The following is a 19,079-nucleotide window of genomic DNA, read 5'->3' as shown; positions in this document are numbered from 1 at the left end:
AGGATATTGTAGAGTGTGTAAAAATAAAGAAATTGTAGCCCTGCTCCCAAAGAGTTTTCAGTCTACTAAGAGAGGTGATATGGGTATATAACCCCAATAGCGCAGGGCAAATGACTGGAACTACATTAGACAGGAACACAGGGCTAGAGTGAGTCCATTCAGGAGGCTGGAAATGCTTAGTGAAAGAAGTGGGCTAGGCTTGGACACATGGACGTAGGAAGATCAGAGTTTTTCAGGGATTGTAAGTTCAGTGTGTCTACAGCACAGATTACATCCTTATTTCTCAGGTCTGACTATGAATCAAATCCATCTCTGTGACTTTTTAAAAATTCAGATGTCTGGCTGGGTACGGTGGCTCACGCCTGTAATTCCAGCACTTTGGGAGGCCGAGGTGGGTGGATCACATGAGGTTAGGGGTTCCAGACCAGGCTGGTCAACATGGTGAAACCCAATCTCTACTAAAAATACAGAAAAATTAGTCTGGCATGGTGGCACATGCCTGTAATCCCAACTGCTTGGGAGCCTGAGGCAGGAGAATCACTTGAACCTGGGAGGCAGAGATTGCAGTGAGCTGAGATCTTACCATTGCACTCCAACCTGGGCAACAGAGTGAGAATATCTCAAAAAAAAAAAAAAAAGTTAGATATCTGAGCCCAAATCCCCTCTACCTTCTGAATCTGAATATTAGAAGGCTGGGCTGAACAACATTTTAGTTTGCTTAAGAATCTGATGTGCAGCCAAGATTGAGAACCACAGGAATATAAGGATAAATATTTGTCGAATCCTAGCACTTTGGGAGGCTGAGGTAGGACTGTTTGAGCCCAGGAGTTCAAGACCAGCCTGGACAACATAACAAGACCACATCTCTATTTAAAAAACAAATACTATATATAAACATATTTAGTATATATATATAAACATATATTTAGTATATATAAATTTATTATATAAATATAATAAATAATATATAATATATATAATTTATATAATATATATATTTATATATAATATATAATACATTTATATATACATAAATATATGTAAATTTGTATATACACACAGACACACACACTCCCAAACTAGGTATTCAGGACATTGAGAAATTAATAATAATCTGTTCTATTTTGCCCTAGACTGGCAGTTACCATTTAGCTACTTAGTATGACAGACTAAGAAATACCAAATTACTTGCTTTCCCCTTTCTTTTTTTTTTTTTTTTTTTTTTTTTTTTTGAGACGGAGTCTCACGCTGTTGCCCAGGCTGGAGTGCAGTGGCGCGATCTCGGCTCACTGCAAGCTCCGCCTCCTGGGTTCACGCCATTCTCCTGCCTCAGCCTCCTGAGTAGCTAGGACTACAGGCGCCCGCCACCGCGCCCGGCTAATTTTTTGTATTTTTAGTAGAGACGGGGTTTCACTGTGGTCTCGATCTCCTGACCTTGTGATCTGCCCGCCTCGGCCTCCCAAAGTGCTGGGATTACAGGCTTGAGCCACCGTGCCCGGCCGCTTTCCCCTTTCTTCTTTTTTTCTGATCTTTTCCAAATATGATGACTGTGAAATAGACTGACCTAACACAAGACTCAGGAGAAGTGCAAAAGAGTTATACATTGACAAAAGTATGATTATTTTTATTATTATAAGCATAGAAAGAAATACATATAATCATGTATTATTATTTTGATTTAAATATTAAATGCCATTGGATATAACACATATATTGTGGCACTTGCAACTGATGTCTGTTAAAAATGTGGATCTGGCCGGGCACGGTGGCTCACGCCTGTAATCCCAGCACCTTGGAAGACCGAGGTAGGAGAATCACTTGAGCTCAGGAGTTTGAGACCAGCCTGGCCAACATGGTGAAACCCCGTCTCTACTAAAAATACAACAAAATTAGCTGGTGATGGTGGTACGTGCCTGTAATCCCAGCTACTCGGGAGGCTGAAACAGGAGAACCGCTTGACCAAACCTGGGAGTTGGAGGTTGCAGTGAGCCTAGATTGTGCCACTGCACTCCAGCCTGAGCAACAGAGTGAGACTCCATCTCAAAAAAAAAAAAAAAAAAAAAAAGGTGGATCTGGAATTTCATACTGGATTTTTAATTCTGAGAAAGTTTCCACAATGATATTTCTATGTGTTTACCCACAAAAATAGCCTTGTTGTTTTATATCTGTCTCTCTCACTAAATTGAACATCTTCCAAGTAAATCTTTCCTAAAGAATGAATGAATGAAGTTGAGAGCAATGTTATAGAAAAGTCAGGTCAACAGCAGGTACATGGTATTTCATATTTATTTATTTATTTTTCACGTACCAGTCATCTTTTACTTGGAGGTTAATTCCCACTAGAATATGAAAGGATTCAGCAATGATCGAGGTTGTGTTCCTTACGGAGGGACTTGGGCCAAGAAGGTCATGTGGGGGAGTGCAGAGCGTGCCCTTTTCTTCAGTGGTACTTGTGTAGCCACTGGTGCTTGAGTTCCTTGTAGTAAAGTCAGTAGCTGAAGAGCACGTAGGCTGCCAGCACCATGGTAACCCCCGAGATGATCCCCTTCTTCACGTTGGTGTACTTGTAGTACCGGTAGTAACCTCTTTGAAATGCTCGGGCAGTGCCACTAGGGCTAAAGTCCCACATCAAGATCCAGCTTGGCAGCTCCCCTAGTTTGAACTCCAGAAGTTTCTTGTCCTTCACTGGTACGACTGACGCCATCTTGGAGTCCTGGTGTTTGCTGTGCTGGTGTTTATTTATTTTTGAGACAGGGTCTTACTCTGTTACCCAGGCTGGAGTACAGTGGCATGATCATGGCTCACTGTAGCCTCAGTCTCCTGGGCTCAAGTGATCCTCCCACCTTAGCCTCCAAAGTACCTGGCACTACAGGTGAGTGCCACCATGCCGGACTGATTTTTGTATTCCTTGTAGAGATGAGGTTTTGCCATTTGCCCAGGCTGATCTCAAACTTCTGGGCTCAAGCAGTCCGCCCACCTCAGTCTCCCAAAGTGCTGGGATTACACGCATGTGCCACTGTTCCTGGCCTAAGAGGTATATGGTATTGTTAAGCATAGGGAGCAGACCAGTAATGAAATGGATGAAACCCTTCAGAGTTTTATTTTGGGTGAAGATAAGTTAGAGGGGATGGGAAGGATGGAATAGCCTTTGGATAATCTTGCTTACTAAACAACTATTTTTTAATTGACTCTATAGAAATATATTTTCATGGAGTCCCTTTTGGACTGAGAGGACCAAATTTTTCATAGCACACAAAGGGCAATAAACTGAATTTATTGAGTAATATCCATGTCCAAACAATTTTACTTCTACCTGGGAGCATTACAAGAGAATCCAAAAGACCTGGATAAAGGGAAAAGAAGATCACTAAATCAAATTGACTCTTTAAGTTGGTGGATAAATTTGGGCATATTTCTTTGAGTAATTTTAGCAACAGAGATATGAAGTAGAGGCAATTTCAATGAAATTGGTTACCTGCTCATTATAAAAGGACCTATCATTTCTGTATCTCTTTTTTTTTTTTGAGACAGAGTCTCACTCTGTCACCCAGGCTGGAGTGCAGTGTCACAATCTCGGCTCACTGCAACCTCCGCCCCCCGGGTTCAAGTGATTCTCCGGCCTCAGCCTCCGAGTAGCTGGGGTTACAGGCACCTGCCACCGCGTCTGGCTAATTTTTGTATTTTTAATAGAGACGGGGTTTCGCCATCTTGGCCAGGCTGGTCTTGAACTCCTGACCTCAGGGGTGAACTCCTGACCTCAGGTGGCCCACCCACCTCGACCTCCCAAAGTGCTGGGATTACAGGTGTGAGCCACTGCGCCCGACCCACTTCTGTATCTTATAAATTATAAACGCTGGAATATTCCTGTTGCCTATCAGTGACAAATGACTGCAATATTGACTGGATCTTTTGTTTATGAGATTATCCTCTCAATTTCTCATCTGTGAAATGGACAAGTAGTGCTCAGATTGTGGTGGACTTCTTACTTCATGGTTGTAGTGTAGCTTATGTCATGGTGGAGATCCTGTTATCTTTTCAGTATCCAGGATCCCCAAATTTTTTTGTCAACCACCTTTGAGAGTGATCTACGTTTGTTTGTTCGAGACAGAGTCTTGCTATGTTGCCTAGGCTGGAGTGCAGTGGCAGGATCTTGGCTCACTGCAACCTCTGCCTCCCAGGTTCAAATAATTCTCCTGCCTCAGCTTCCCAAGTAGTTGGGATTACAGGGCGCATGCCACCGTGCCTGGCTAATTTTTGTATTTTTAGTAGAGATGGGGTTTTGCCATTTTGGCCAGGCTGATCTTGAACTCCTGACCTCAAGTGATCCTCCTGCCTTGGCGTCCCAAAGTGTTGGGATTACAGGCGTGAGCCACTGTGCCCGGACGAGAGTGATCTATTTGAATGGTAACAGAAGCACACATCTTTGTGAAAAGCTGAGTTCAATTTGTTTTTTTGTTATGTGAGCTACTGGAGCTCCTGGGCACAAAAGTAATGGTCAGAATTGGCATCTTCAGGACCTCACTTCTGCTTAGAACACTTGCTTTGTCACACTGGCCTCTTAACCACTTTGGTGAAGCAACAAATAAGTGGAAAAAGGCCCCAGGCATTACATTATATAAGGAAAACAGCACTGAACTGTCTAACCAATTTGGTCCTCTAAGTGGGATACATATTTGGGTTTGGAGCAGGTCAAAGGCAAAGATTACACCTGAAGAAAAATGTTGCAGGGGGCTCCACCTCTAAAACAGAGCCTCACAATTTAACCTCCCCCTGGTGGCCACATACAGTCAGTAGAGTAATCTGCAAATTACAGTTCTGTCCTCCCTCCCTGCCCTTTACACAGGCAGCTTCTTGAGGAGTTCTTTATACCACTAGAGTACAGAGCTTTGAGACTTTTGTTTTTGGTTCAAGAATTCTGTCCTAAAAGTGGGAATAATGTTAACACCTTAATTTGAAAGCAGAATGAACAAGAATAAAAGACAAATTATAGGTTCCAGTGAATAAAACATAGTTAACAGTTGGGGCATTTACAAATGATGCCAATGTTAATCAATAAATGGATAAACATGAACCAAAACAGAAATGGCAGCTCTGCAGGAAAAGAAATGCAGTCATGCTTTGCTTAATGATGGGGATACTTTCTGAGAAATGTGTCGTTAGGTGATTTTGTCATTGTACAAACATCAAATTTACACAGAGCCTATGCTCCTAGACTACAAACCTGTGCAGCATGTTACTGTACTGAATACTGCAGGCAACTGTAACACAGTGGTAAGCATTTGTGTACCTAATATGTCTACTTTTATTTTTAAGGCAGTCTTGCTCTGTCACCCAGGCTGGAGTGTAGTGGTGTGATCTCAGCCCACTGCAACCTCTGCCTCCTGGGTTTGAGCAATCCTCCCATCTCAGCCTTCCTAGGAGCTGGAACTATGGGCACGTGCTACCACGCTCAGTTAATTTTTATATTTTTTGTAGAGATGGGGTTTTACCATGTTGCCCAGGCTTGTCTCGAACTCCTGAACTCAAGTGATCTGCCCACCTCAAACTCCCAAAGTGCTGGGATCACGACTGTGAGCCACCACACCTGGCCCTAAACATATCTAAACATAGAAAAGGTACAGTACAAATACAGTGTAAAATATAAAATACAGTACACCTGTGTAGAGCACTTAGCATGAATGGAGCTTGCAGGAGTGGAAGTTGCTCTGCGTGAGTCAGTGAGTGGTGGATGAATGTGAAGGCCTAGGACATTCTACTCCTGTAGACTTTATACACACTGTATGCTTAGTTTACACTAAATTTATTAAATAATATTTTTTCTTCAATAATAAATTACCCTTAGCTTACTATAACTTTTTGACTTTATCAAGTTTTTAATTAAAAAAAAAAAAACTTTTTGACTCTTTTGTTTTAAGACAGAGTACTCCCTCTGTTGCCCGGGCTGGAGTGCAGTGGCGTGATCTCGGCTCACTGCAACCTCTGCCTCCCGGGTTCAAGCCATTCTCCTGCCTCAGCTTCCCCAGTAGCTGGGATTACAGATGCCTGCCACCACGCCCAGCTAATTTTTTTTTTTTTTTTTGAGGCAGGGTCTCACTCTGTTGCCCAGACTGGAGTGCAGTGGTGCAATCTTGGCTCACCGCAACCTCCGTCTCCCAGGCTCAAGCTATTCTCCTGCTTCAGCCTCCTGAGTACCTGGGATTACAGGCGCATGCCACTCCTGCCCGGCTAATTTTTCTATTTTTAGTAGAGATGAGGTTTCACCATGTTGGCCAGGCTGGTGTCAAACTCCTGACTCAAATGATCTACCCACCTCGGCCTCACAAAGTGCTGGGATTACAGGCGTGAACCACTGCACCTGGCCAACAAAACGTTGTTTTTTAACAACTCTTACGTACAACATAAACACATTATACAGCTGTCTAAAAACTGTTTTCTTTCTTTATAGCCTTATTACCTTATTCTTTATATCCTTATTATCCTTTTTTCTTACCTTATTCTTTATATCCTGATTCTTTGTTCTATTACAAATTTTTTTTCTTTTTAAACTTTTTTGTTAAAAACTAAGACACAAATACATGCATTAGTCTAGACCTACACAGGGTCTGAATAATCAAAATCACTGTCTTTCTCCTCCATATTTTATATCACTTGACGGTCTCCAAGGGAAATAACACACATGGAACTCTCATCTCCTATGGTAACAATGCCTTCTGGAAAAACGCCGGAAGGACCTGCCTCGGGCTGTTTTACAATTAACTTAACATTTTTATTTTTATTTTTATTTACTTATTTTTCTGAGACGGGGTCTCCTCTATCACCCAGGCTGGATGGAGTGCAGTGGTTTGATCTCAGCTCACTGCAGCCTTGACCTCCTGGGCTCAATTGACACTCCTACCTCAGCCTCCTGAGTAGCTGGGACTACAGGTGGGGGCCACCCTGCCTGGTTAATTTTTTTTAAAATTAGAGACGAGGTCTTGCTATGCTGCCCAGGCTGGGCTTGAACTCCTGGACTCAAGTGATCTGCCCACCTCAGCCTCCCAAAGTGCTGGGGTTACAGGTGCAAGCCACCAGCCCTGGCCAAAACCTATTTTCTTTATAAATTACCTAGCCTCAGTTATTCCTTTATAGCAGCACAAATGGGCTAAGACAATATGCATATACTTTTTGTTTTGAAATACTTTGCCTCACAAAAAGTTGCAAAAACAGTACTGAGTTCCCAATTATTCAGCTTCTCCCAATGAAAATTAATGTAACTTAAAAAAATTTCTAGTTGAATTTTTCTTGACCCTGTTGAATCTTTAGTCACCTCTCCTGTTGCCAATTGATGTGAATGTAGGGAATTTACACTATTTACTCTGTGTTTCTGCCAACATTTCTTCTTATCTTCTAATTTGCTCCCTTTTCTTTCTGTTCTGCTCTCCTTCTCTGATTGTTTTTATGGCTATTCTCTTTAATGCCTTCTGTTTCATTTTTCTGATACTCACTTTAAAATATACTTAAAATGTCTTGGCTGGGCATGGTGGCTCATGCCTGTAATCCTAGCACTTTAGAAAGCTAAGACGAGTGATCACTTGAGTCCAAAAGTTCAAGACCAGCCTGGGCAACATGGCAAGACCTTGTCTCTACAAAAAAAATACAAAAAATTAGCTGGTATGATGGCAAGTGCCTAGTAGTCCCAGCTACTGGGGAGCCTGAGGTGAGAGGATTGCTTAAGCCCGGGAAGTGGAGGTTGCAGTAAGCTGAGATCACATCACTGCACTCCAGCCTGGGCAACAGAATGAGACCCTATCTCAAAACAAAAACAGGCCAGGCGCAGTGTCTCACTCCCAGCACTTTGAGAGGCCGAGGCAGGATGATCACGTGAGGTCAGGAGTTCAAGACCAGCCTGGCCAACATGGTGAAACCCCGTCTCTACTAAAAATACAAAAATTAGCCAGGCATGGTGGCATGTGCCTGTAATCCCAGCTACTCAGGAGGCTGAGGCAAGAGAATGGCTTGAACCTGAGAGGTGGAGGTTTCAATGAGCCGAGTTTGCACCACTGCACTCCGGCCTGGGCAACAGAAACAAAAACAAAACAAAAGTCTGAATTCCAAAGAGACTTGGAGCATAGTAAAATGACAAGATGTGGTCTGTGTGCATACCCACACATAGAGACCTGTTTGTAAATTGGGGGTGAAGAAAAGCTGGCACGGAAGTATAGGAGTTACTCTCATGCCCCTCTCCTCAGTAGAGTCCATCTCACCAGGTCCACAGCCATCTCCCGTCCCAGAAGTCCTTGCTGTCCTTGCCACAGACCAAATAGCCCCCTTGATTGTAGCGACCGTTTCCATCGGGGCAGAGGAGGAACTCACCATGGGTGCAGAGGATGAGCTGGATAAGTGTATGCTGTGCGCTTCAGAGATTCTGTAGACCCTCTAGCTATGTGTACTCTCTATTTCCCAACTGTTGCTCTTAAATCTTTGGTAAAGGTTTTGTAGTGAGTAGGCTTAAATGTACAACAGAACAAACAAGTTAAAATTTTATTACTTCTACTTCTGTTTGCAAAAAAATTGGCTAAATAAAACAAATTTGGTATGATTTTCATTATCACTATGTGCCGGAAATTTTAGCCAATTGACATAGTTTGGATGTTTGTCCTTTCCAAATCTCATGTTGAAATGTGAGCCCCAATATTGGAGGTGTTTGGGTCATGGGGGCAGATCCCTGATGAATGGCTTGGTGCTCACCCCACCCCATAATAATGAGCTCTTGCTCTATTAGTTCTAGGAGATCCGGTTATTAAAGAGTCTGGAACCTCCCTCTTCTTTTTTACTTTGAGACAGAGTCTTGCTCTGTTGCCCAGGCTGGAGTGCAGCAGAGTGATCTTGGCTCACTGCAACCTCCACCTCCTAGGTTCAAGCAATTTTCCTGCCTCAGCCTCCCAAGTAGCTAGGATTACAGGTGCATGCCACCACACCTGGCTGATTTTTGTAATTTTAGTAGAGATGGGGTTTCACCATGTTGGCCAGGCTGGTCTTGAACTCCTGACCTCAGATGATCCACCTGCCTCGGCCTCCCAAAGTGCTGGGATTACAGGCGTGAGCTATTGTGCCCGGCCTCCCTCCTCTTTCTTGCTTCCCCCTCACCATGTGAATGCCAGCTCCCCTTCCTCTTCTGCTATGATTGGATGCTCTCTGAAGCCCTTACCAGAAGCAGATGGCAGCACCTGCTGTTCATGCAGCCTGCAGAACCATGAGTCAAACAAACCTCTTCTCTTTATAAATTACCTAGCCTCAGGTATTTCTTGATAGCAACAAAAAATGGATTAATACACTAATCTGAGCAATAACCCTCTCCTCTTCTAGAAAAAAATATTTTGTTACTTTAAGTTGTAGAGAATTGCTAATCACTTCTCAGCCTTTTAGCTACAAAAAAAAAAAAAAAAAAAAAAAAAAAAAAAACATGCCTAAAGAATCCCTCTGCAGTTACTGTTGAGAGGTGTTTTTGTTTGTTTGTTTTGAGACAGGATCTTGCTCTGTTGCCCAGGCTGGAGTGCAGTGGCACCATCTCGGCTCACTGTAATCTCCGCATCCTGGGTTCAAGCAATCCTCCTACCTCAGCCTCCTGAGTAGCTGAGACTACAGGCACACACCAACATGCCCAGCTAATTTTTTTTTTTTTGTAGAGACAAGATCTCACTATATTGCCCAGGCTAGCCTCGAACTCCTGGGCTCAAGTGATCCGCCCACCTTGATCGTCCACCTCGACCTCCCAAAGTTCTGGGATTACAAGCGTGAGCCACTGTGCCAGGTCATAAGAGGTGTTTTTTCTTTTTTAAATGTTTTATCTTTCAGAGATGAGGGCTTGCTGTATTGCCCAGTCTGGATTCAACCTCCCGGGCTCAAGCAATTCTCCTGCCCGAGTAGCTGGGACTGCAAGTGTATGACGACACTGTGCCTGGATTGTTGAGAGTTTTAATACTTTCAGATTGACACAGTTTTATTAGTTATCCTTTAATAAACATGGTATTCTAATTGGAAATTAATTGGCAGAGCTCCAGTGTAAACACTTGGTTCCTGTCACACATGAACTCAGCTATACACATTCATTTTAGGAATAAGTTCATGAAGATTCACAATGATTCAAGCTCACTTAGGGCATAGTTCATGTCTGCGACTCTTGTGCTATTACATATGTTTGAGTTTTAGCAGATTTGATATAAACAATGATAGTATAGTAATCTGTAATATGATATGATAGCACAGTGATGTTTCTTGTATAGAAGAAACAGAATTTGAATTACTTCATTTCTGACATTCTGTATGACCATCTGACTTTTAAATTTGTGTTTAAAATTTAAAACAGTGAGATAGGAGGCCAGGTGTGGTGGCTCACACCTGTAATCTCAGCACTCTGGGAGGCCAAGGCAGGCAGATCACCTGAGGTCAGGAGTTCGAGACCAGCCTGACCAACAGGGTAAAACTCCATTTCTACTAAAAATACAAAAATTAGCTGGGCGTGGTGGTGCGCACCTGTAGTCCTGTTTACTCCGGAGGCTGAAGCAGGAGAATCGCTTGAACCCAGGAGGTGGAGGTTGCAGTGAACTGAGATTGCATCACTGCACTCCAGCCTGGCAACAGTGTGAGACTCTGTCTCAAAAATACCAAAAACACACACACACACAAATCCCACAAAAAAACAGTGAGATAGAATATAAACTGCAAGTTGTGATATTTTGATTTGGTAAGTACAAGTGTTAGTTCATATATGAAGTATTTTACCAAATTTGAATACATCATTACAATTAAATGTAGTATTATTTTAAAATTTTTAATAGTTTTAAATCTAGAAAAGGAGTTAAGAAAATCCAAAGTTACATCAATGGTACAATTTAGTAGTTGCCTAAATTGTACCTTTTGCAGGTGGTTTGCTTTTATTCAAATGTGTTTATTAGTTACTGGACAATTATTTACATAAAATGTTATTGTATCAGTATGTAACCAATGGATCAAAGTTCAAACTGGTAGGTAGGTATGAAATCTTTTGAATAAACAGTTGTGCTGTTTTCCTTTTTTGTACTATAATATTTATTTTTATTTTTTATACTAGTATACATATATATAAAGTTCAGTAAAGGTAACTTTTCATTGTCTCTATTTCTTCTCTGGTCATTATAGTCATTTATTTCATTTCATTTTTTTTTTTTTTTTTTTTTTGAGATAGGGTCTTGCTCTGTCACCCAGGCTGGAGTACAGCTGTGCAATTTCAGGACTCACTGCAACCTCGACCTCCTGGGCTCAAATGATCCTCCCACATCAGCCTCCCAAAGTGCTGGGATTACACATGCATGAGCCACTGTGCCTGACCTATTTCATTTCTTGATAATTAAAAATGATCCACTTTGAAAGACTGAGGTAGGCAGATCAATTGAGGCCAGGAGCTCCAGACCAGCCTGGCTGGCCAACATAGTGAAACCTTGTTGAAACCTCGTCTCTACTAAAAATACAAAAATTAGTCAGGCATGGTGGTGGGTGCTTGTAATCCCGGCTACTTGGAAGGCTGAGGTGGGAGAATCACTTGAACCCTGGAGGTTGAGGTTGCAGTGAGCTGAGACTGCGCCACTGCACTCCAGCCTGGGTGACACAGTGAGACTCCATCTCAAAAAATACCAAAAAACAAAAAAACAAAAACCCACTCGTGATGTCAAAAATGCTAGATGGCCCACCCGTGATGTCAAAAATGCTAGATGGCCCACCTCCTCTCTCCTGATCCTTCCCCTCCTTCTCCTTGGGTTATTTGTCCCAAATTCACCATGTTCCTGCTATTTTTTTTTTCTTTTGTTTTTGTTTCTGAGACAGAGTCTCACCCTATTGCCCAGGCTGGAGTGCAGTGGCACGATCTCAGCTCACCACAGTCTTGACTTTCTGGGGTCAAGCGATCCTCCATCCTCAGTCTTGCAAGTAGCTGGGACTGCAGGTGTGAACCACCATGCCCCTATAATTTTTGTATTTTTTGTAGAGACAGGGTCTTGACATGTTGCCCAGGCTGGTCTCAAACTCCTGAGTTCAAGTGATCCTTCCTTCTCAGCTTCCCAAAGTGCTGGAATTACAGGCATAAGCCACCTGCATCTGGCCAACATTAAAAAATAATATTAATAGATGAAAATGACACATCTTTTCCAAGACTTGGTAGGTTGTATTAGTTAGTGTAAAAATGTATTAGCAAAATTTGACAAATATAAAAGTCAAAGAAGGGGTAAATGTCTTAAAGAAAATCAATTCGGTTTCATTCAATTCAATAAAAAATTGTTAAGGATAAACTATGGGCCAGGGACCCTGATGGATACTGGGAGTACAAAGACGAAAAGGACATGGTCTCTGTTCTCAAAAGAGCCAGTGGTGAAACACACATACACAGGTCCTTTTAATATAATATGCTAGGTGCAGTGTTAGAGGTAAGCTCAGACATATGGAAGAACTTACATTACTTACCCAGCAAATTCAGGAAAGCCTTCAGGGAGGAAGTGAGTTGAGCTTTGAAGAAAGAATAAAATTGGGCTGGATGAAGACACTAAGAAATGCAAGGCTGGCAGGGGCTCAGGTCCTGAGCAAAGGCTCAGAGGTGTAAACTAATATGGTCTGAATATCACTATAATATATATTAATATGGTATGTGTGCAAAAAGCCTAAGAAATTGGATAGAACTAGAACATAAATGTCAAGGCAGAGAGAGTGATAGGAGACAAAAAGAGGGAGGAATGTCTCGATGGTCTTATCTATGATGCTAAAGAACCTGGACTTTCTGCTGGGGTTGGTTTTAAGCAAAATTGGATTTAGATTTTAGAAGCCAGGTGGCCAGGTGTGGTGGCTCATACCTGTAATCCCAGCACTTTGGGAGGCCGAGGTGGGAGGATCACTTGAGCTCAGGAGTTTGAGACCAGCCTAGCCAACATGGTGAAACCCCATCTCTACTAAAAATACGAAGATTAATCAGGTGTGGTGGCTCATGCCTGTAATCCCAGCTACTTGGGAGGTTGAGGCAGGAGAATGGCTTGAAGCCGGGAGATGGGGATTGCAGTGAGCTAAGACTGCACCACTGCACTCCAGCCTCGGTGACAGAGCGATACTCCACCTCAAAAAAAAAAAAAAAAAAAAAAAGAAAAATATTTTAGATGCTAGGTTTAGTGGCTCATGCCTGTAATCCCAGCACTTTGAAAGGCCAAGAAAGGATGATTGCTTGGGACCAGGAGTTCCAGTTCAGCCTGGGAATCATAGTAAGACTCCGTCTCTACAAAAGCATTTTAAAAATTAGCGAGGTGTGGCCAGGCGTGGTGGCTCACGCCTGTAATCCCAGCACTTTGGGAGGCTGAGGCAGGTGGATCACCTGAGGTCAGGAGTAACCAGCCTGGCCAGCATGGCAAAACTCCATCTCTACTAAAAATACAAAAATTAGCTGGGCATGGTGGCTCAGGCCTATAATCCCAGCTACTCGGGAGGCTGAGGCAGGAGAATCGCTTGAACCTGGGAGGCAGAGGTTGCAGTGACGCAAGATCGTGCCACACTGCACTCCAGCCCAAGCAACAACAGCGAAACTCCATCTCAAACAAAACAAAACAAAACAAAGCACCAGGTGTGGTAGCATGTGCCTGTAGTCCTGGGTACTCTCAGAGGCTGAGGAAGGAGGATGGCTTGAGTCCAGGAGGTTGAAGCCGCAGTGAGCCGTGATTGTGCCACTGTATTTCAGCCTGGGCAACAGAGCGAGACCCTGTCTCTAAAAAAAAAAGTAAAAAGTACTAGGTTTTAGATAGTCTACTGTGGTGAGGTGGTGGATGGCTTAAAGAGGGACAAAACTGGAGGGAGGCAGTGTAGTCAAGAGACTAATGAAATAATCTGATGAAAAGGTGAGAAGGGGACAGGCACGGTGACTCATGCCTGTAATCCCAGCACTTTGGGAGCCTGAGGCTGGTGGATCACGAGGTCAGGAGTTTGAGACCATCCTGGCCAATATGGTGAAACCCCAATCCCTACTAAAAATACAAAAATTAGTTGGGCATGGTGGTGCGTGCCTGTAATCCCAGCTACTCCGGAGGCTGAGGCAGGAGAATTGCTTAAACCTGAGGGGCGGAGATTGCAGTGAGCCGAGATTATGCCACTGCACTCCAGCCTGGGTTACAGAGCCAGACTCTGTCTCAAAAAAAAAAAAAAAAAAATGTGAGAAGGGATTGAACTTGATGAAGCCAGTGATATTCATCTTTGTAAATCCAGTGCCAGCTATAATTTCTAGTATAAGGAATGAGCTAAAATAATATTTACTAATTGAGTTAAATTTATGTTTCCTCTTCTACATTCTAATGAAATCTCCATCTTTTGGCTTTAGAACCACACTTCTAGTGACCATTTTAATGCATACTGGGCTTCTAGACAACGATTCCATAAGTACTTTGTACAAAATATAGCAAAAGTATATATAGTGCTAAATAAAATTAATTAGAAAATCTAACATGATAATAATTCATTCCACAAATATTTATTGCTCTTTCCCACACTTTGCTTTTTTCCTGGACCAAGAGATCTGGATAAGAATATAGATTTTATTTTGTTTATTTATGTTTGTTTTTTTTTTTGAGTCAGAGTTTTGCTCTGTCACCTAGGCTGGAGTGCAGTGGCGCAATCTCGGCTTACTGCAACCTCCGCCTCCCAGGTTCAAGGGATTCTTGTGCCTCAGCCTCCCAAGTAGCTGGGATTACAGGCATGTGCTTCCATGGCCAGCTAAGTTTTTGTATTTTTAGTAGAGATGGGGTTTCACCATGTTTGCCAGGTTGGTCTCGAACTCCTCAGCTCAGGTGATCTGCCTGCCTCGGCCTCCCAAAGTGCTGGGATTACAAGTTTGAGCCACTGTGTCTGGCTGGAATATAGATTTTAAAGCATTGTTTTCAATCACTGCAACTAAAAATAAAAAAACAAAAAACTGAAGCCAGATGGCCTATCAACTAAGTAATACTCAGTGCAGGAAATAAGCAAATCTGCAGCTGTCATTGCCTATAAAAGATTAAATACCTTGCTGGGTACATGGTATGCACACAATAAATACTTGTTGATTGATCTGTTGCAAGATGTTTTGAAGAGTTCATGCAACTAGTTTAGTGTGAAATTAGAGTTTTATATGAAGACCAAGGTGTCAAAATGGGGAGAATTAGGAGGAAGCTAGGGTGTGAAGTCAGGAAAAGAACAAAAAATCATACACAGCACTATAACAGGTTAGATTATTATTGTGAACCCTGAAAAATCTAAGACAGGTCTCAGTTAACTTTATTTTGCCAAGGTTGAGAATGCACGCACGTGACACAGCCTCAGGAGGTCCTGACCACATGTGCCCAAGGTGGTCAGAGCACAGTTTGATTTTACACATTTTAGGGAGACATGAGATATCAGTCAACAGATGTAAGATGAACATTGGTTCTGTCCGGAAAAGACAGGACAACTCAAAGCAGGGAGGGGGCTTCCAGGTCATAGGTAGGTAAGAGACAAATGGTTGCATTCTTTTGAGTTTCTCTCTCTCTCCTTCCTTCCTTCCTTCCTTCCTTCCTTCCTTCCTTCCTTCCTTCCTTCCTCTCTCTTTCTTTTTTTTTGACAGAGTGTCACTCTGTTACCCAGTCTGGAGTGCAGTGGCGCAATCTTGGCTCACTGCAACCTCTGCCTCCCAGGTTCAAACAATTCTCCTGCCTCAGCCTCCCGAGTAGCTGGGATGACAGGTGCATGCCATCATGCCATCTAATTTTTGTATTTTTAGTAGAGATGGGGTTTCGCCATGTTGGCCAGGCTGGTCTTGAACTCCTGACTTCAAGTGATCTGCCTCCCTTGGCCTCCCAAAGTGCTGGGATTATAGGTGTGAGCCATTGCACCCAGCCCTTTTGAGTTTCTGATGAGCCTTTCCAAAGGAGTCAATCAGATACGCATTTATCTCAGTGAGCAGAAGGGTGACTTCAAACAGAATGGGAGGCAGGTTTGCCCTAAGTAGCTCCCATCTTGACTTTTCACTTTAGCTTAGTGATTTTGAGGCCCCAAGATTTATTTTCCTTTTACAAAGGCTTTCCATGAGTATTCCTCTCGCTTCCTCCCACTTCCTCCTGTAGAATCCATTTCTCTAATCATTTGCATGCCCTTCCCAACATGCATCAAGACCTTCAACGCCATATTAGAAGGAAGCAGGGAGAGAAGTCCAGCCCCCTTTGGCAGTTAGCTGAAAAACAGGCTGCTTGTCTACTTAATGAGCATGGGAAATGGGAATCTGAGGACAGAGATAATCATTTTTACAGAAATGCTCCAAGCGAGAGCCACTATAAGGTCATGGAGACAAGGATATAGGTTGGCCCAAGGCTGCAGGCACAAGAGACCCCATAGGACGGAGGTGAAAGTTGGTCCCACGCTAACGCATTTTCATTAGAACAGAAATGAAGGCAAGGTTAGGCATCCACGGAAAGACCGGTTCACTCCACAACCCCAAGGATGGACAGGGGGCCCACTGTTCACTCCAGTATCTCCTCTGTTCTCAAGTGGGTAATTGTGATGAGATGGGACCAAGGTTAAGAGTACACAGTAAGACTGGTTCATTCCAGAACCCGAAGGATGAATAGGGGACACTATTCAGGATAACAGGAAAATAAGAGGGGGCATCTTCTTTTTCCTTTTTTCCTCCTCTGTTCTCTCTTTGCAGGTGGGTAGTCACATCTCCATATCACAGGACATGCCTCTCAGATGCATTCCCAAAAACCAGGAAAACTTTGATTCCCCCAAACCTTAAAATTAAAAAAAAAAAAACAAAACTAATTTTCCTTTGGAATACTGTTTGGCCTAAAAATAGACTGGGAGAAAATTACAAAAGTCAGCCTTAGAACTCCGTGCCCTTATGCAGGAAATCTTCAAGTTTGCCTCCGCAGTTTTTATAACCATGTCCAACAAGGAGGACAGGGCTAAAAAGAGGAGGGACCAGAGGTAGACTCAACTATTGGCTGCTTCACAAGCTCTCCAGCCCCCTCCAGGTTGCCCTCAGAATACCCTCCCAGGTCACCGCCATTGGTGCAGGAAGCCGGGCACTAGAAGGCAAACTGCCCCAATGGGGTAAATGGGAAAAAAACCCCACATGGCTTGCCCCCTCTGCTACAAGCTTGGGCACTGGAAACAGGACTGCCCTGAGGGCCAAACAGTCCCTGGGGCAGAATCCCAACCCCTGATGACCTTGAGCTGAAGGGGCTCTCTGCTCTGGCTGACTTCCAAATCAGACATCACCATCAAAAAAAGAAAGCCAAGGGAAACTCTGGAGGCAGCAAGTAAAATGATAAATTTTTCTTTTGGGTTCAGGAGCTGCCTACGGCCAGGTGTGGTAGCTCATGCCTGTAATCCCAGCACTTTGGGAGGCTGAGGTGGGCAGATCACCTGAGGTCAGGAGTTCAACAACAGCCTGACCAACACGGCGAAACCCCGTCTCTACTAAAAATACAAAAATTAGTTGGGCATGGTGGTACGTGCGGGAAATCCCAGCTACTCTGGAGGCTGAGACCGGAGAATCGCTTGAACTTGGGAGGCAGAGGTTTGATGAGCTGAGATTGCACTATTGTACTCTAGCCTGGGCAACAAGAGTGAAACTCTATCTCAGAAAGAAAAAAAAAAAAAGCTGTCTACTCTGTGTGCTAATCTTCTCTGAGCAACTTTCCTCCAAATCCTTTTGGGTAATGGGGGCAAATGGTGCCCTTTCTCTCCAAAAGAAAAGATTCACAACCCTTTGTGTCAAGATGGTGCTTGCTTAATATTTACCTGAACTCTAAATTCATGTTTCCTTCTAATAGCCCTATTACTCCTGGGAAAGCTACCTAAATCTTTAACCAATAATTTCAACCTAGATAGTTCTACTTCAGAGGTTTGGAAATAGCCCACACTTATTCAGACAAGTTCTAGAAAAAAAAAACTAACCGAGCAATCTCTTGAGCAGGGGATAACTTCTACCGTATATAGATAACCTCCTTATCTGCTCCCCTTCACAACAGAAATTGCACAGCAACATGTAGTGAAACCATAACCTCCCAACAGAAGGAAAATACTTTTTTTTTTTTTTTGAGAGAGTCTCGCTCTGTCACCTAGGCTAGAGTGCAGTGGCACAATCTCGGCTCACTGCAGCATCCACTTCCTGGGTTCAAGCAATTCTCCTGCTTCAGCTTTCCAAGTAGCTGGATTACAAGCATATGCCACCATGCCCAGCTAATTTTTGTATTTTTAGTAGAGACGGGGTTTCACTATGTTGGCCAGGCTGGCTCTCAAACTCCTGACCTCAAGTGATCTGCCCCCCCTTGGCCTCCCAAAGTGCTGGGATTACAGGCGTGAGCCACTGCACCTGGTCAGAAAATGACTCTTGTCTACTTTAAAGGTTATAAAGGTAAAGGTATTTTTGGTAAGGAACATTATAAAGAAAAGATATTTTGTGTGAGAGAGGATCTTGTATGATGCATTCTTGTCCTAAAGTAAAATGACTAGTTGTTTAAATGGGGGAGATGCTTGGGATACGTTAGAGGGTCCAGGCATGTCATGGATGGTCTATGTAAGTTGTAAGAAGATTTGTGAAAGGGAATTTATTTAAAATGTAGTTTTAAAGGGCATTAGGCCTGCTAAATGCTTCATAAACTGCTACTATGACTCTTAACTGTGCAACTTGCCTGCTTTAAAGCTAGGTAAGGCCTGGGGACATACAGAATTAGCCATGCCCCCTAGCTATGCTGCAAAGAGTCAGACCTTATCTGCACTTCTGTCTAGCGTCCTAGGCTCCACATCTGGTACCTACCAGGTTTTTCATCAAAAGTAAAAGTTGCTAAGCATTAACAATGTAACATGTACTTGAGAGTATTGGAAAAACAGTTTTACATGTAAGATGTGTAGGGAAAGTAGAATGTATTTTGGTAAAAGAGTATACGAAGGCATGGGAATGTGGATTTTTTGCTTAGTTTAGAAGGCTAAATGATTGTTTTAAGTTAGATAGAAAAAAGCTGAAGGTTTAAGCAAGTTGTGGAAGGTCTGTGAAAGATTAATCTTGTAAAAGAAATTCTGTGTAAACA

General features: G+C 42.9%; 1 protein-coding gene and 1 pseudogene across 1 annotated transcript in view; one reads left to right on the top strand and one right to left on the bottom strand.

Moving 5' to 3' along the window:
• The window catches only part of LOC144330819 (uncharacterized), a 76,739-nt gene that overhangs the window by 49,082 nt on the left and 8,578 nt on the right, over positions 1-19,079 (top strand). The window lies entirely within an intron of this gene.
• Positions 2,489-2,718, bottom strand: LOC699885 (ATP synthase F(0) complex subunit f, mitochondrial pseudogene; annotated as a pseudogene).

This window comes from Macaca mulatta, chromosome 8 (genome assembly GCF_049350105.2).
Source record: "Macaca mulatta isolate MMU2019108-1 chromosome 8, T2T-MMU8v2.0, whole genome shotgun sequence".
Lineage (NCBI taxonomy): Eukaryota > Metazoa > Chordata > Mammalia > Primates > Cercopithecidae > Macaca > Macaca mulatta.
Note: the sequence above shows the minus strand (reverse complement) of the source record. Positions and strands in the feature narration are given on the sequence as shown.